This window comes from Euprymna scolopes, chromosome 9 (assembly GCF_053919585.1).
Source record: "Euprymna scolopes isolate OS-2025 chromosome 9, ASM5391958v1, whole genome shotgun sequence".
Taxonomy (NCBI): Eukaryota; Metazoa; Mollusca; class Cephalopoda; order Sepiida; family Sepiolidae; genus Euprymna; species Euprymna scolopes.
The window spans coordinates 90,112,805-90,133,615 of NC_136490.1; positions in this window are offsets into that span (position 1 = coordinate 90,112,805).

Genomic DNA, 20,811 nt, shown 5'->3' on the forward strand with positions numbered 1-20,811 from the left:
TTAAAAGTAAGTGCAAGTTGGTCAGCACGAGGTAATGTTTACTGTTCTTTAAATACTACGTTATTTGGAATATTTAGTCAGGGAAATTATCGCCATGCCAGGGTGTCCTGACAAAACCCTGTCCAAAGAGACCTTAGACATTCTAGTATAGTGTTTAGTAAGCATTCAAGTTTTATATATATATATATATATATATATATATATATATATATATATATATATATATATATATGACGCTTAGTATGTGTTGGGAGTATTGAAATAAATTCCAAAATTGTAAATTTGTCGGGTTGCTGCTGTTAAGAATCGTACATAGGCTGTTTAAGACCCATATAGACTTATGTTTTTATGCACTTATTTTTGCCCAGCTAGTATAATGATGAGTGAGAACTACCATATACTTAAATAATAACAATGGGCAGAAACAATTGTACGCGAATATTGCAAATGAAACTGTAATTTTTCAAAATAAATATAAAAATGTGTCCGCTTCTGGTGAATCTGCACAGTATATATATACATATATATATATATATATATATATATATATATATATATATATATATATATATGTGTGTGTGTGTGTGTGTGTGTATATATATATATATATATATATATATATATATATATATATATATATATATATATATGAATATCATCGGAATTTTGATGTATTAAAATTTTGGTTAAAAATATCAATAATATATATATATATATATATATATATATATATATATGTATATATATATATATATATATATATATATATATGTTGATATTTTTAACCAAAATTTTAATACATTAAAATTCCGATAATATTCATATAGCAATAAATTCAAAGTCAAAATTAATTGACTCAATTATTTAAGCTTCATGATTATCAGTTTTTATATAACATATATTGTATTTGCCCAATAATCAAGACAACAAAATATAAAATAAGAACATCATATTTTCAATTTTCTTATAAATTGTTGGAATATCATTTAAAAAGCAGAAATAAGAAAATGAGGAGATTACTAAGTTCGAAACTTATCGGAAAAATAAAAAATTAAAAAATTAAAATATTAGAGTGGTGTGAAGGTAGGTTCAACTGCTTGATCTCTTAAATATAAGTTATGAATGTATTCATATATGTAAAACTAGTATAGTTTGCCGTCTCAAGAGTAGTTCTTTTGGAATATTTTTAAAAGATATATTTAAAATTGTCTAATTCTTTATGAAACAATTGTAACGCATAAGAAAATACACAATATGATGTTCTCATTTTATATTGTGTTATCTTGATTTTTGCGAATATATATATATATATATATATATATATATATATATATATATATATATATTAGATGGTAATTGTTACAGTTCCCTAGGTTATAGACATCTTCATATTCTTTTATCTGATAGCAACGTCCGTGTCTTCCAAGATATTTCTTTTTCAGACCTTTATTTCATTGTTATCGGTCATATAATACACATAGATTTAGCAGTTTTCCTAGTTTTATTGGAATGGCATACTTTATAAGTTTTCTTGTGCCTCTTCACTTCAAATACTGATTTGCATATTTTGCTTAAAACCAAATAATTTTTCAATTTGAAGGTACGTTAATGTAGTCAACTGAGTGTTATCTTTTGTAATATTTTATTTACATAGTTGCATATTCATAAACATATAAAAAGTGTTTCCCCTATCTTTTCCATATGTATAAATATATACATATATGTATATATAACATACATACATATATATATATATATATATATATACATATATATACATATATATATCGAAAATGCAACATTTTAATTACACAACTGATGAATACTCTATTTGACTCTATTCTTATTGTAAAAGCGTTTATAGGTATTTAATTTCCTTTAATGGTTCCATGTGTTAATTACCGGTGACTTGTAGGAAAGATACGAGTTTACGAAGTAAAAGGTGACTTTGTGACTGAGTTCGAATCTGTTAACCAGCAACAAGTATCACTTCCTACACTGATGAATACATTAGCATGAAATACTAGTGTCTGTAGGTAAAAAAATACTTGTTAACATTTATTTAAAAACGATTATGTAAATACATTAAAAGTGTGTTTTAGTAGTGCCTGCTTTTATACATGCTTGATGCTAATTTTAACAAGTTTGTATTCGCATACTTACAAGTGCTAATTTTGTCCATTAAATAAGGAAATTTTCACAAACTGAATTTTTATCAGGATTGAAATTATAACAGAAAATATTTACACGGTAAAAGTCATTAAAATGCGTGTTACTCTATATAATTATATAAAGTCAACTATGTGTATATGTTTATATATTTCTACTAATAAAATTCACTATTATATTAGTCAACCAACCATTATAAATTTTTAGATAGTTAGGCAAGATTAGTTAATGTCGACTATATTTATTTTTATGCAAAGAAGGGAAAGGGTGCGGCGGAAACACTTTCTGTAAATTCAGACACATCTATTTGGGAAACACCAAGGACAATGTATTTTATAATCATTCAACGCTTAAGAATCATACACTACTCCAATGTCTATACGTAAAATCTTGATAATAGATTATCTATACTTATATATATGACGATTAGTATGTGTTAGGGTTATAAAAAAAACTTCACACATTGTGAATAAATCTTGTAGTTGATGTTAAATGAATGTATATAGGTTATTTATGAAATAATTAGTTACCCACCTGGTATAATGATAATTAAGAACTATTATGTACTTAAATACCAGAAATTGGCGGAAAAAATTGTATAGGAATATTGCTAATAAAACTGTATTTTCAAATGAACATAAAAATGTGTGTCTGTCTATGATAAAGTGGTACTTTATAAAAATATTTATAACTCTAGTATTGCACTATTGAGCTATGTTGAAGAACGCTGTGTTATTCGCATATATATTTGAATTGTAAATTTGATAACGCCTGTAAATGACGTGAAACTGCTGCAGTGCTGGCAGAAAATGTGTGAGACATATCTTTGACACTTTGACGTGAATTATGTTAAAAATGTACTTGCACTTGTTCATTGTCACGGCCGTCATCGACATTCTTCATTATAAAGACTCTCATCTCCATTACAGAACGTCTGGAACTGCCTTCGTACTCCCATCGCTTGTGGATCCAACTTTGCATGCTCTATTCATATTGGTGGAAGTTTCGGAGACATTGTGGCCATGTTTGCACCCCTACAACATCAGAAGATATTCAGGGTAATGTTTTCTGTGTAAGAAGCGTTGATTGAATTTTAATTTAGATTGAAATACGTATTTCAAATCGCGTTGCCAAACGCATTCTTCGTGCATTTGAAAAAACAACACCGCAGATAACAGCACGCGGACTCTTACATTAACTTTTTTTCTTCAACATGGCGAGGAAAAAAGAAAAAGTATAACATTCTGACTAAGGAGTATTACTCCAAAATATATAATTTTAAACAAGTAAGTACTTGTTTATTTTCACAATATTGCGTTGTAATTCGGCTTTCAAACGTATTTTATACATATTCAATTTAATATATGTATATATATATATATATATATATATATATATTCCTATAAATTTGAATTGTTTTTGTTTATTGATATTCATATTAAACCCTTTTTCTGTATTTATTTAAAAAGAAAATATAACTTTGTTATATATGGGTCGTGGAATTGCATTCATTTGCAAAAGATCTAGCTAATTTTCATATTCTTTCCAATATACATTTTAATTAATTTTCTCTTAGTTTTTTTAGGTTTTCGTCCTTAGTTTATTATTACGTGTAATTATATTCATATTCTATATGGTTTATACTTGCGTAATATTTGCGTAAAAAGGTTATAGTAAACGCAAACCTTTTTCTATGTATATCAATGTATGCATGTATATTTTTGTTAAAAAAAAATTGCCTACCAAACCCATTTGTCAGTTGTTTTCTGCAGACATAAAACTTAGTAAATAGGGTATTTGAACTCATGAGACACTTTATATTTGGGTTTTAGCTGGGAAAAATCGATGCAAAAGTATGAAAATTAAAGAAATGGAATTTGCCAGATGATGATCGAATGACGGCATTACGAATATGCATGCGTAACGTAATAGCTATTTGTTCATATTTTAATTGTTAGCCTTGCAGCAAATACGTACTCATAGCTCAAGCATTAACGCCAAATATACATAAATCGCAAGCTAAACGTTTTAGTTTCGATTCTCGGTGGTAGCGCACGAGTCACTTTTTTTAATTTTAAATTATTACTGCCTGATAGTATATATATATATATATATATATATATACAGTATGTATATTATATATGTATATATATATATATATATATATATATATATATATATATATATATTACTAGCAAAGATACCCGCGCTTTGTGCGGTACTTTGATCATGACTTTGAATAGTGCGCACCATCCCTACGTCGGAGACCTCTACCTTGAAAAATGGTGTGCACCTTTTGTATGGAAACCTATGTATATACACCTAGGTATGGGAACATCATCATGCCAGGTTTAGTTATGATCGGTTCACTGGTGTGGGCTGTAGAAGAGTTGTACACACAAACACACACACGAACGCAACTACTTTATATATAGTGAGATGTATTAAAATATAAATTTTAGTAGAAATAAAGTACAAATTCTATGTTAAAATGATTTTTTAAACTTAGAGCTTCAGGCGGACATTATTGTTGTAACAACCTAATAAATATTTGCTAATCTGGGAAGACGATTTTCACACGCGTTCATATGCGACTTCACTTTCATGAAATATTGATTGCCATGCTGCAAAAAAGTCAAAAATATTTTTACGTGATTATTTTGTTTGTACATTTGGTAAATATATTTTAATTCTCGCCAAAAAAAATTGCTTTTATTTTTAGATAAATTGATTCGATTTACCGCTTCTTTATAGGCTCACAAAAAGGTGAGAATAAGCGATTTAACGGAGGATTTCATTGTACGCGGAAGAAATGAAAACAAGCAGAAGGAAAGAATTAGCAAAAATAAATGGGAAATATTAAAGTTCAAGTAAATGAAGACTGGGAAGAAGGCAATTTGGACGCGAAATACAGAAGAAATGAAATAAGAACATAACGGAGGAAGATGATTGAAATAAGTATTTTAAACAATCTACAGAAAGAAAAAGGGAAAGAAAGTTGGAGAATGGAATGAAAGGAGTGTTGAAGAGGTGGAAAAATAAAAGTGGGACAGAAACGAGGAAAGAAAAAAGTAGGAAAAAATGACAGGACCAAAGTAAAGATAAAAGCGGATTGAATGAAAGAAAATGAAAGGAAAAATGTAAGAGGTAAAGCCGTAGGAAAGAAAGAAAAAGGGATGAATTATGTAATGAAAGTGGAGGAAGACGGTAGTAAAGATTGAAAAGAAAAATTGAAACTGGAGGAAATATGGTGGAGGCAAAGGGAAGAATAAGGAATGATGAGGGGAATGGACGGAAACGGATGAAATAACAACACGAATGCGAAATAAGTATAAAAAGAATTAATTATAGAATTATAGAATGACAAGAAAAAAGGGGGTAAAATCAACCAATCAAAATTAAATATTAACGGAATATATATTTTATTTAAATTGCCATCACGAAAACAGAAACACTAAAATTGACAACTGTATGAAAACTGAAAAAAGAAATAGAAGCAATTCGATAAAGGCATAGAAAATATTTCGAAACAAAATATTTAAAAAAAATAGTCGATATATCACCTACGCATAATCAAAAGTTTGGACTATGACACCCACTGAAATATTACCTTTATCATCTATTTTGTAAAGGAAAGTCGTCTGTGTGTTTCTGTGTGTGTTTTTATGTCCGCTAAAAACCTTCATCAGACGCATCCGACCAGGTCGAAATCGATACCATTTGAAAGAGCAATGCCACGGATGCATATGTGAAAATTAGAAAAAAAGATTAATTCTGTGGTGGTCAACTTGACCAGTTTTTGTATGGGGGGGTGTTCTTTTTCGCATCGCTGTTTTCGCAACTTGCGCACGCGTAATTAACTAAAACTATGTTTAAAAAGCTTTTGTTTCAACGTCATAACATTATAAAAACTCGTGGCCGTGTAGGCAAATGTGTTTACCCGTAAATTTTTGCCCCCCCCCTTTCATGTTCCCCGCAGTACGTTTTTTTTTCGGTCGCACGCGCACTCCCTGCTGTTTTGATTGAAAGAAATTTAGTTTTGATTAATTTGGGGGGGATTCTAGTGCACGGGAAACAAAAGTGATAAATATCCGGAGAATAGTTTTTTCCCTTCCATAAATTCGCCATAAATACTTCAATATAAATGAAAACTGTAAGAAAGCAGAGTTTAAATATTTTCTATCCTCTCTGTCGAAATGTCTGGTGTGGAGGTTGTCACACACTTCTTTTAGGGTGGCAATTACATTGTCGTGTTTTTTATCCGTTCTTTTATTTTTGAAATTGTTGTGGGGGTATCGATGAAAGTACTCAATATTCTTAGTATAGCAGCTGTGTCCAAACCGAACTTCATGTCGACCCGGGCAACGCCGGGTACTCATGCTTGTCTATTATAATAAAAAAAGACTCGAAAACAGCTGGACCGATTTTTATGAAATTTAACACGAAGGTGCTTTATGTGCCAAACAATATTCTTAAATAGGTTTTCTATTGGAATGCCTTCGATAAGTATTGGTAATAGATAATCGATATAATTCGATGAAATAAGAAACAGGCGATTTTGACCAAAGTTAACACCTTATACAGCCTTTTATTATCACACAAGCCGAAAGGACAGACATATAAAATCAACAGTAGGTTATATGACAGACATATAAAATCAACAGTAGGTTATATGATATGATGGATGCGCAGTCGAAATGAATGTTTCTGATTAAAGCACAATTGCGGTATGATATTTGGCATTTGTATTTAAAACTTCAATTCAAGCCATTATCACCGCACAATGAGTAAGGCAAGGTATATAAAATAAACAGTAAGTTATTTGAAATGACAGGGGCGTGTTAGGTTTTGTTTAGAGCACACTTGAAGCATGATACTTGACTTTTGCATTTTAAACTTTAAATTCAAGCCATTAAATATAAAAATAATTTTTATAAAATCAACAGTAGGTTCTCTACAGTGCAATATTGACTACAATGTATTGTGGAGTTTGGGGAGGCATGTGAAGTTTCCATTCTGATGCACTGCGATGGGTCTCTAACGAGGGCAGAACATCAATCTATTTTATTAAAAATAGACGATTTCGATGACAATAAAAATATGGTAGTGTGAAACATTCATTGATCATCATCGGGTCTCCCTTACGGTTTATTTATATTTATTTACTTGCATCGGTTCGCTCAAACAAGCATTAAACTATTTATTTATTAAAAACTAACAGAATTAACTGTCATGAGACGGATTCATAATACACAAGCGCCATAAATATGTCAATATAAATGAAAACTGACTGAACTTATAGATTTAATTTTAATTTTATTAAGCTAAGCTTCTTGAAGGGTTCCGTTTCCTCAAAATGGACAATCTGCATATTTCGCTTTGTTTAGTTATTTTCTTGAATCTAAACATCTATCTATATGCAAAATACATATATGTCCTCTTTAGTGCACTTTGCATGCGTCATATAAACGGATTGTACCATACACATTGCCCTCGTTTCTCACTTTAACCTGGTTCTTGTCTGATGTCTGCGTCTAGTGTTAAACTGCCTTTTTAGTTTGCCATCTAAGAGGGTTTGGAAATAAATCGGTGTCAAATAGATGAGCTAATTTTATACAACTCATTAGTATATTAAATCACGGAACAGTGGTTTTAGTACCTCAGTAAGAAGAGATACCCCTTCTCCAAAGGCCCAAACGCGAACCTTCGGCAACGTCTCTGACTCGTACAAGAAAAGAGAGCGAGCAAACCAATAAATGGCAATCAATTTATCACCGATTATGACGTCATTCACTCTAATCGAATCATGGAAAGGGCAGATAACTCACTCACCACCTCCAGAACATTATCGAACACATGTCGAAAATCATCCATATAAAATTCCATGTTGCTAGATCTAATAGCCTGTTATAGATTCTACTGTCGGTTCGAGAAATGAATGTTTAACGCAAACCAGAATACCCATACAGATTCATTAAATTACAGTGGACCATTATTGCGGAGAAGACCACACTCTCCACCAGTAAAGTGATGACTGTACAGTTGCACCCGCATATAGATACATGCAGACACATGCACACGAATATGGATGTACAAACATATACAGACGCACACAAATGCTTACAAATACACACCCAAGAAAGCATGCATTAGCATAGATAAATGTAGTATTATTTTCTCCCTCATCCCCCCCAAATAATATTACAGGGTAGAACGACAAAGTTGTTTCCATAGAAAAGACGACATGATTCCATTTTCGTTTGATGAAAACCAGTTTTCTTTTTTCGTTGCAGACCATTTACTAGTTGCCCAGTTGTGCACACATCCCAAGAGCAACAGGAGCTTTCTATCATGTCTGAAAGTGGCACAATGTTCCACGAGAGAGATCGGAGATGCGCCGCTGTACAACTCATGCTGTCTTCGAATCCAAGTTATGATAGCAGGACCATTACCAGCACCCTCCAAATGCAAATCCGCCCGGTTCAACGGTTGAGGGCAAGGCTCAATGACATTTTCAGCCACAATTATGGTATTTGGTGTGGTTTTACATGAGAGCCATATCATACCACCTCACATGTTCGAAGTCTACTTGAAAGTCAACACCAAAGTGTACCTGGATGTGCTGAAGCATGTGGTGATCTCCTGCTGCAATCATGTGGCCGCTGGGAGACCCTAGGTGTAGCAGCAGGACTTGGCGCTGGCCTACAAATCCAAAAAGATGCAGACTTAGTTTCAGAAGAAGTACTACGACTTTGTACCGCCTCTCTCACTACCTGAACCCGCTGGACTACTTCCTTTGGTCATACATCGAGAACATAAGCAACACGGCCTCCCACAACAACAAAGCAATCTGCTGAGTATTCGCCGCCATCCGCTGAGTATTCGCCGAGCTCCTGACAGCGCTTGTGAAAAAGACATGCTCCCAGTTCTGGATACTTATCGAGGCGGTGATTGAGTGTGAAAGCGTCTACATTGAATAGATGTCATCTCTGCTACATAATCAAGTTACCTGAATTGATTTTTCAAAAAGGTTTTAAAATAAAGCTGTAGTGTTGTTTTAGGGCCACAAATTTATCGTTCTACTTTATTAAATTTGTCGTTCTACTTTATAAAATTTATTTTTCTACTTTATAAAATTGATTGTTCTACTTTATAAAATTTATTGTTCTACTTTATTAAACTTATTGTTCTACTTTATTAAATTTATCGTTTTACTTTATTAAATTTATCGTTCTACTTTATTAAATTTATCGTTCTACTTTATAAAATTTATTGTTCTACTTTATAAAATTTATTGTTCTACTTTATTTAATTTATCGTTCTACTTTATAAAATTTATCGTTTTACTTTATTAAATTTATCGTTTTACTTTATTAAATTTATCGTTTTACTTTATTAAATTTATCGTTCTACTTTATTAAATTTATCGTTCTACTTTATTAAATTTATCGTTTTACTTAATAAAATTTATCGTTCTACTTTAGAAAATTTATCGTTTTACTTTATTTAATTTATCGTTCTACTTTATTAAATTTATCGTTCAACTTTATTAAATTTATCGTTTTACTTTATTGAATTTATTGTTCTACTTTATTAAATTTATCGTTCTACTTTATTAAATTTATCGTTTTACTTTATAAAATTTATCGTTCTACTTTATTAAATTTATCGTTTTACTTTATTAAATTTATCGTTCTACTTTATTAAATTTATCGTTTTACTTTATTAAATTTATCGTTCTACTTTATTAAATTTATCGTTCTACTTTATTAAATTTATCGTTTTACTTTATTAAATTTATTGTTCAACTTTATTAAATTTATCGTTTTACTTTATTAAATTTGTCGTTCTACTTTATAAAATTTATTGTTTTACTTTATAAAATTTATCGTTCTACTTTATAAAATTTATTGTTCTACTTTATAAAATTTATCGTTCTACTTTATAAAATTTATTGTTCTACTTTATAAAATGTATTGTTCTACTTTATTAAATTTATCGTTCTACTTTATTAAATTTATCGTTTTACTTTATTAAATTTATCGTTCTACTTTATTAAATTTATCGTTCTACTTTATTAAATTTATCGTTCTACTTTATTAAATTTATCGTTCTACTTTATAAAATTTATTGTTCTACTTTATTAAATTTATCGTTCTACTTTAGAAAATTTATCGTTTTACTTTATTGAATTTATCGTTCTACTTTATAAAATTTATTGTTCTACTTTATAAAATTTATTGTTCTACTTTATTAAATTTATTGTTCTACTTTATTAAATTTATCGTTCTACTTTATAAAATTTATCGTTCTACTTTATTAAATTTATCGTTCTACTTTATTAAATTTATCGTTCTACTTTATTAAATTTATCGTTCTACTTTATTAAATTTATCGTTCTACTTTATAAAATTTATCGTTCTACTTTATAAAATTTATCGTTCTACTTTATAAAATTTATTGTTCTACTTTATAAAATTTATTGTTCTACTTTATTAAATTTATCGTTCTACTTTATTAAATTTATCGTTTTACTTTATTGAATTTATCGTTCTACTTTATTAAATTTATCGTTCTACTTTATTAAATTTATTGTTCTACTTTATTAAATTTATCGTTCTACTTTATTAAATTTATCGTTTTACTTTATTGAATTTATCGTTCTACTTTATTAAATTTATCGTTCTACTTTATTAAATTTATTGTTCTACTTTATAAAATTTATTGTTCTACTTTATTAAATTTATTGTTCTACTTTATAAAATTTATTGTTTTACTTTATTGAATTTATCGTTCTACTTTATTAAATTTATCGTTTTACTTTATTGAATTTATCGTTCTACTTTATTGAATTTATCGTTCTACTTTATTAAATTTATCGTTCTACTTTATAAAATTTATTGTTCTACTTTATTAAAGTTATCGTTCTACTTTATAAAATTTATCGTTTTACTTTATTGAATTTATCGTTCTACTTTATTAAATTTATCGTTCTACTTTATTAAATTTATTGTTCTACTTTATTAAATTTATTGTTCTACTTTATTAAATTTATTGTTCTACTTTATAAAATTTATTGTTCTACTTTATTAAATTTATTGTTCTACTTTATTAAATTTATTGTTCTACTTTATTAAATTTATTGTTCTACTTTATAAAATTTATTGTTCTACTTTATAAAATTTATTGTTCTACTTTATAAAATTTATTGTTCTACTTTATTAAATTTATTGTTCTACTTTATTAAATTTATTGTTCTACTTTATTAAATTTATTGTTCTACTTTATTAAATTTATTGTTCTACTTTATTAAATTTATTGTTCTACTTTATAAAATTTATTGTTCTACTTTATTAAATTTATTGTTCTACTTTATAAAATTTATTGTTCTACTTTATTAAATTTATTGTTCTACTTTATTAAATTTATCGTTCTACTTTATTAAATTTATCGTTCTACTTTATAAAATGTATCGTTCTACTTTATAAAATTTATCGAAGGTTGGGGTGTGCGTCCCCATTTTTTGCAAGTCATCGTATCGGTTTGAATGACTTTACGTAATTTCAACGTTCGGAACTTCCGGTTGCGTCCTGGGGTAGCGGTAAGACGTCGGGTTTTTTTCTTCACTTTCTCTTCGGCTTCACGTCACGTGTTCGAGCCTGCCTGCCTGCCTGCCTAGTACCACTTTTTTCTTTTCTTTTTTCTTTTTGCTCAACACACACCTCCCAGCAACCGGGCAAAGCTGGGCACCCAGACTAGAGTAAAATAAACGTTACATTAGAATAGCCCATATGGTTTTATGACGCAACGCACGCATGCTATAAGTATCAATCAATTCCAAGTGACAGGCTTCTGGAGATTGAAGGTGCAATCTGTACCACTATAATAATAAAGAATAGAATAAAAATTACCTAATACTTATCCCTGACCATAGTATTTTTTTTAATTAAAGAAAGATTTCAATTTGAAATCCCCTATAAGTTATGGAGTTCGACTTAATGACCTGGGTCCAAAAAGATATACCTGAAGAACATCAAGGCTTACAAAATAAAAATCGTATTCTGAATAAAAATCTGAATAAAATTCTGAACATAAAATAGTTGATGTGCTGTAAAAGACACGGATCTTATAATTAAGAAAAGCTACTTATTTCTACGACTTATTTTTACACATAAAATAAACCTACGGTCGCTAAATAGGCTCACTCCTTCACTTTTATATATTCGGGATTCCAGATTTAAAGAATCGAGTAGAAAAAAAAATCCTGACTGAATTAAATAAGTGAAATTAGGGAAATCTAAAAGTTCACGACCAGAAGAAATGCAACGGAGACGAACAAGAAAAAAATGAGAAGAAAAACTGGGCAACAATTGAAGCGTTGAATCAGATATCGTGGAAATAAATATGTATGAAGGCGGTTCACAATAACAAAGAAATATTGAAAAAGTAGAAAATATGAACTGACGAAAAAAGGGAATGATTGAAATTCTTTTGTGAAAATCTTCGTTCGGTAAAACTATCATGAATGTTGGTTTTTCGTCAGGCGCGAACTGAAAGTCCCGCTCCATAATAACATCAGTTCCATAAGAATGGTTGCTAAAAATCACGCGTAAAAGATTTGCGTGTGTCAATGGGTGAAAGGGGGTAAAAAAGGGGTCACTAAATAAATGAAATATAGTTAGAAATACAGGACAAAGCTGGATGGAATGAAAAAGAAATTTGGATAAAAAATAAATGAAACATTACAAATATTTAAAGAAAGAAAGAAGAAAATATTTTACTTGAGTTAAAAAGATAATATTAAATATTAAGAATATACGAAATTTAATAAATGAAAGAAACAGAGGACATAAAATGAAAGAGTTGTTTAGGTTATAAAATCCAAACCAAAAAATAACAAGAAAAAGAAAAGGACATCTGTAAAAAAAAAAATAGAAAATAATGAAAAAAGCAACGTACTAAAAATATACATTGCAAAACAAAACATTATACGAATGATAGGAAATATAAATATTATCATGACAGACCAAATGTTATTTAAAAATAAGTGTGACAGACCATCGAATATGCCGTTTCAAACATAATAGTTATAGATAGACCAACATGCTATTAAAACCTCATCATGGCAGATCAATAAACGTCCAATGTAAAATTTAAGCGCCACATATAAACGAAAATACTATCTAAACTTTATTGTGACAGACTAAGAAATACTTCATTTCAAACTTAAGCGTAACACTATACGAAAGTGCTATTTAAAATTAAGCGTGACAGAAAACCATAAATTCTGTTTCAAATTTTAGTGTGGCATATCAACGTATGTAAAATCAGATACGTCTAATCAATATGCACCTTTAGCGAATGATATGTTATTTCAAACAGAAGCGTGACTGGCCGACGTACATATCATCTGATACACTCCACTTAAAGTAAAAGTTTAGAGGGTGTTTTCAAAATAATGTCAGAAAAACAAAATGGAAAATAAAAACCATGAATATAAACTGAACAAAACTGTAAAAATGGAAAATTAGGAAAAAATTATCAATGAATAATCATTAAAGGGAATAGAATGATCTATGAAATGTAAATACAAATAAAAAGGAAATAGAAAAAGAAGCAGAGAAGATACAAAATAAAAAGAGAGTGTAAAAGAATAGAAACGAAAAAAGAGAATATACAAATAAAAAGAAAATAGAAAGTAAAAAACGACACAATACAAATAAATAAGATAATCTCTTCTATTCTTCTTCTTCTTCTTCTTCTCTTCTTCTCTTCTCTATTCTATCTATATAAATAAAATGAACTCATTTTTTCCCGTCTGATTTTCATATTAATAGGATTAAAAATCAAGATATTTCATGCAAATGTAATATGCACAAACGGCAGAACAATATCTGAGGTGTGTTATAGGCTTATTATTTCTCAAATTCCTCGATAATCTTAGATTTCTATACTTTTTCTGCTGAGAAGTCACGGCCAAAATCGGTTAAGATCAATGGAAGTGGTAAAATATTTTCTCTTTAATAAATTCCTCCTCCCCCTGCCACCACTTAACACCGTTTGGGGATCGTTCACAAGGAACAGTTGAGAAGAGAACACCGGTTTGGCTTCGTAGTTCTTTCATGTGAAGTTATTTAAAATCACTAAACTAAGCTGCAGTCCTCTGTGGCGTAGTGGTTAGCGTGCTGGACAATTCACATTATATTTTCACGTTCGCGCCGACCTACCGTAGTCGTTTTTTTTTTTTTCCTAAACAACTGGAATGGACTTTTCTTGGTGGCCGAACTGTTGCAGATGTTTGTTTTTTTTTTCGTTTTTTTTTCACACTTTATTTTCCTACTTTTACTCATGACGCCGGGTTTGATCCTTCCTACTTACCTACCATAACATTTTTTAAACCTCCCTCCCGTCCCGGAAACAAACATTCGGGCAACGCCGGGTACCCCCGCTAGTAGAAAATAAAACAATAGGAAAATAGAAAATAAAAATAAAAAATACAAAAAAGAGAATAGAAAATAAAAAGAATGCACATGTAAAAAGGAAATAGAAAAGAAAAAGACAAGGTACAAATCAAATATATAGGAAAACAAAAAAAGAATAAAAAGTACAAATAAAAAAGAAAATAAACAGCGAAAATACATATAAAAAGGAAAAAGAAAATAAAAAAGATGATGCAAATGAAAATTAAATAGAAAATGAAAAAGAATATATAAATAAAAAGTAAATAGAAAATAAAAAAGAATATACAAATAACAAAATAATAGAAAATAAAAAGAGAAAGTATGAATAAAAAAGAAATAGAAAATATCTAATTAAAAAGACAATGAAAAAAAGAGAAAATACAAATAATATGGAAACAGAAAAAAAAGACAAAAACCTACAAAAAAAACGAGATGGAAAAGATTGGAAAAACAATAATATAAAAATAAAATAGAATAGAAAAGAACAAATAAGAAAAACTCGACGATACAAAAAAAAAACGAAATAGACAACAAAAGAGAGAAGATGCATATCAAAAATAGGGAATGAAAAATTATAAAATGAAAAACGATACAAATCAAAAGTGAATAGAAAAGAAAAAAGTGAAGCACCACACGAGAGAATAAAATAGGGCGAAAAAAATAAAATATTAAAAAAACAAGTAAACAATATAGAAATACAAAAAAGGTTGATCGAAAAATTGAAGTAAAAAGGACAACTATATGATTAGAAACAGACAAAAGAGAAAGAAAACGAGAAATACACATGCAAATAAAACTAGTTTATAGAAGCAAAGCCAAACTGAGAAAAGAACCAAGAAAGATAAAACCAAGAGTCAAGTTGAAGTATAATTAAGAAATGAATGAAATGGGGAGGAAAAGAAAGAGAAATAAGTAAAACTATAGAGAGATAATTTAAATAAAAAAACCAAAGGAAAAAGAAATAGAAATGCCATGAAAAATAAAGAGAGAAAATATATTTAAAGAAAATCGCATTTAAATTATAGAATAGAAAGGAAGAAACAATGAAGACATGTAAAACAAAAAATAAAAGACAACAAAGAGGTTTAAATAGTAAGAAGGAAAGAAACATCAGAAAACGGGTTTAAGAAGATTAATATTCTGAAAGGGAAGTTAGAAGAAGAAAGCGATAAAAAAGACAAAACTTTAAAAATGCAAAACATAAACAGAAAAAATAAATTTTAAAAAATGAGAACGAAATATTGAGGAAAAATGAAATAGAAAAGTTGTGCTAGAAAAAAAGGGAGAAATTGTGGGTACAAAAACGAAAACAAGAATAAACTAAAGAAGAACTAATTTTAAAAAATATAAATAATTAAAGACGTGTAAAAAAACGTAGAATAGATAAAGGCGGCAAAAATTGAAAACAAGCATCAGTGAAAAGAAAACAACAAATGAAAAGGTTTAACGTTAATAATTACAAATAAAGAATATTTTGTTAAAAGCAAAATTAGATAAAAAAAGAATAAAACTAACGTTGTCACACGCATCGCTTTTGTTCTGTTCTTCCAAACTTAATATTCACATCACGAATATTTTTTATTTGCTTGTGCAAACGGGATAAAAACGATCTGACGCATGGCGAATATTTGTTCCGTAGTTTTTAATAAAAAATCGATGATTCGATACACTTTTGATTCATGGTTGAAAAGCAATGCGTCTATTTATTTTTCTAAAAGCGTTGGCCAGACAAATATCTTTGTCTATTTTTTTTTTATATAAAATGATTTCTTCACAGCAAGAGGTGAAAAATTGTGTACGTGTTTAATCAGAAAGAATGCCTGAGAATTAGTCGGATTTTGTCACAGTTTTGAAAACGGGGGGGGGCAAAGGATTGATTGAGTTATAAAATATGGATAAATGTAGAGAAACACATACCTAACTATTCCCATTACATATGAACACACACATACACACACACACTCACACACACACACACACACACATATATATATATATATATATATATATATATATATATATATATAGATATATATATATATATATATCAGATTTATTTTTAAAATGTACATTAGTTCCAGAAAACCAACATGCACAAAAGATTTTGTGAATGAAAGTTTCCAAGATGTTTATTACATAACAAGACTCGTTTTTATTACAAATCATAAAGCACATAACAGTTAAGAAAGCAACAAAGATTAATTAACACTTCTAAATCATTCTTTATATATAAAGGGGAGTGTCGGTGTATGTAATTTTCCCAATAAAACACATGAAACACAGTTAAACAACTGTGTATACATTAATAAATATATAATAATTAATCCTCGAATCTTATTACAACTAAAAGATAAATACTTAAAAACACTTCCAAAAATGACCATCAGTTCTTGTCAGAAATTGTGCTTATAACCATATGTATGGTTAACAAAAATTAATAATCTAAATAAAAGTTAATCTCTAGTTAATCCAATGCGGTTGCTTTAAGCACAGAATTACAAAACATAAATATTCTTTTATTCAAATTTTTAGCTGCCAACATTTTTGGAACTGTAAAGTAAAAACATACTATATAAAGAAATTGTTTATCTTTAAAAATACGAATGTTTTAGAGAGGTATATAGTAGCTAATTTTTCGATATTTGTCATCTGAAGGGTCGGCTTCCAAACGATATCGATCTTGGGAAATTCCAAGGCCTCTGTCGAAAGTTTTAGGCATACATACATACATACATACATACATACATACATACATACATACATTTAAACAGACAGGCGAGATTTATATAATAGAGTAGCGGGGGTGGGCTACCCGGGTGTTTGTAGGTGTGTGCGTGGGGTGGGTAAGTAATAACCCTGTTAAAAAAATCGACTATTATCCTAATCTTTATTGTTGTTGTTTCACGACGTTTCGACCAACTATTCATCTGCCCTCCATCAGGTGGTTACTGCGCTGGGATAGGAACTCCGATCTCCTAACGGCATTCTCAGCAATTACTGCTTTCTATTGTTGTTTTTCGTCTCACCACGTTTTGGTCAAGTAAGCTTCTGGCCTGCTTTGGGTAGGATTGAAACCGCTATCTTCAGAAAATGCTTAACTGGAAATGTAGAGATACAACGTCTCTATCCACTGCGCCACGAGCCCCGAATATGTAGATAATAGTCCGCAATAAATAAATGAAAAATAATACTCATCTCAATAAACAATAATTGTAATTACATAATATACTTTAATAATCTTCTAATATTTGAAAAGTCTCTTTAACAATCTGCAGCATTTTTGACTTGTCATTTAATTTACTAGTAACATTTCGAATAAAATTTTAGCTTATTATCGATATTTTTTTTAATTTTTAATTTCGAAAAAAATCTTCTCTCTTTCTCTCATGTTTACATATTTTTATTTTATTTCTTCCTACATTTATTTACTTTTCAGAGACAAATCCCCCCACCCCCGATTACATTCATTTAAAGTGAGTTTTTCGTTTTTGACTTAACAGTCTTTTTGTTTGTCTTAAGAACTTTTCTCTATTTTTATTTTGCTTTGGATTACTGTGCCTGCTGTTTTATTATTAATATTTGTTCGTGTCTGAGGAACAGCCAAATAAACTAAAGATGATACCTTTCGCTGCAAAATACCAATGATATACATTACTAAATAGTGAAGAATTATCAAAAGAAACAATAGTCGTCGTTATGGACGTCTGATAGACGAATACGCCGCACGATGAGAAAGTACGAACACGTAAAAATGTCTTACGTTGAGTCAATGAACATGTGCAGGGTATTTCAAACTGTTCCCCTTACAAAAAATGAGTTCATAAAACATAAAATAGATCACAAATTAGCTCACTGTTAAACCATCAACGCTAGAAAACAAACATAAGATCTATCGTCACTCTTCATATCAATTAACCACAATCCGTCAATTACCAAGACAACAAACATGCAAAGTTGCGTAATTCTCTGACAAAAAATATGACCCGTACTCGGGTGTCCATCAGCCAGAATCAAAACTGAAAGTAAAATTTTGTTAGCAAAAAAAAAATAAATAAATAAATAAAATAAAATGACGCATGCCGGACACAAACTCGTAAAACTGAAATTAGTAACTGAACGCTCTTGTCGAAGTGCTATAACATCGCAAATTCAGTTATTTAAAACGAAAAAACGTGCCGACGATTCGCACGGTTTTCAAATCGCGTCGAAGGGTAGGTTTTTTATCTTACCCCCTTTAAAGAAAACGATATTTTTACACAAATTGATAGACGATTTTTTCCAATTCTTCGATATTTTTTGTCCGCGAGATCACTGTTTCTAACGATGTCATGTTCGTGCACGTACGATACGCTAGACAATAGATTTTATCAGATATATAAGCACACAAACACACAATGGAACATTCGAATATCTATGTATCTCATATAGAGTTCAAGTGTTAACCTAAGCTTGTGGGCCCCTTGATTTCTGAGAACTTCGACTGAAGTGAAATATAACAAACCTTTGAGATATATATGATGAATTGACTATTTCAATGCTTTGAAGATCATTACATTTCATGGTTAATAAATAATGTGACAGGCAGATTAGAAGAAAGATACACGGAAAGAGTAAGTGTGGTGTGAGGGGTGATAGATACGGCGATGATGGAAACGGTATAAAAGAGGATCGGGGGTCAAACCAAATACAATGAAAGAAGAGTAGTTATAGAGAGGGCCAGTAAGAAATGGATCATTTGGTGAAGTAATTATGAATAAATGCTGATTGTATTAATTAAAATCGATTTTTCTTAACATAACTTAATCCCCAAACGAAGGAATGTTTAGTTTATATTTTGCGCGAGTAAAACGTATGGAGTATTTTTCCATTATAAGGCTCCTTTGTTTGATCTTAAAAGTTCGTGTTTATTCGATAGAATTCTGAAACGAAAAGTAACAAATATCAATTATAACTTTATAGAAGAGTGATCGTCGCCATGCACCCGTGTGCATATTTAACAACAGTAAGAAAAGTTTATCAAGTGCTCTAAGATATTTCGCCAATTTTCGAAAGTTTCTTCAAATAAACATCAACTAAAAAATGACTATTTTTTCAATCGCTTTCGTTTAATATGTTTCATGTAATTGCAATAAATCCTTGTGCGATTTTTAAAATAAATGTTTTGATTTACGTGATTCGACTTTGTTTCACCTGCAAACAAATATTCAAACGAAAACATGTTTCATTTCTTGTTGTTTCTTAAATTGAACTTTATGAGAATATTTCTTAAATACTTTCAATAACAAGTTGTACCTACCTGGCGTTGGCCGGGGGTTATTTTACTTATATTTTTGTTCATCTTCTTTTATTTTTACTCTACTGTTTTTTTGTTTTTTTTTCAAATATGTTTGTTGTGTTTTGTAGGATTTTAAAATTTTAACTTTATTATTATGGTATCGTTAAACCATATTGATATAAAACTATACCACATTTTATTAAGCAAATCTTTTTTAATCTCTCGGTTTAAAACTTTTTGATGTAGGTATACACCTTCTAAGTCGTTCAATCTTTAAATACATGAGAATTTACTAAGTATATTTAAAGCAAAAATTATTCCCTATTCTCAATTTAAATACTCTTATATTCCTTTCAGATTTTGAAGGGTCACAAAGTAACTCGTTCCCCTGACGCGAGAAATATGCGCACTCGAAGTGATCACAATTTTTTTCATATTGAAAGAATGACATAAAAAAAATTGAGGGTAACATTTTACTTGCATCAATATGTAAATGTATAAAATTCACGTCATTAATGAAATATTTTTTCAGCTTAGCTCGAACAAAGTGTAATAGAAACAATTATAAATGCCTCTTACATTTTTATTCCGCCCGAATAGATCTGAGGAGATTGAACATTGCAGTGTTATGATGACTAAATTTATGCATTCATAAGTTTCATCTCTCTGTTACATATATTGACGATGTGAGACTTTAAGAAAGCAACCCTTGTCGTGGACGTGCGTCAGAAGCAAAGATACCACATTGAATTCCTGCATATAGAAAACATTGAACAGATGAACATACATTACCGTCTGCTGAACATTAATAAAGCCCATCAGTTGATGTCAGTACAGTTAGGAGATGAGTTCGTCGAATTCAGAGACATGGCAGAGAAGTGCGCTCAAAATTTTTGCGAACGGGGC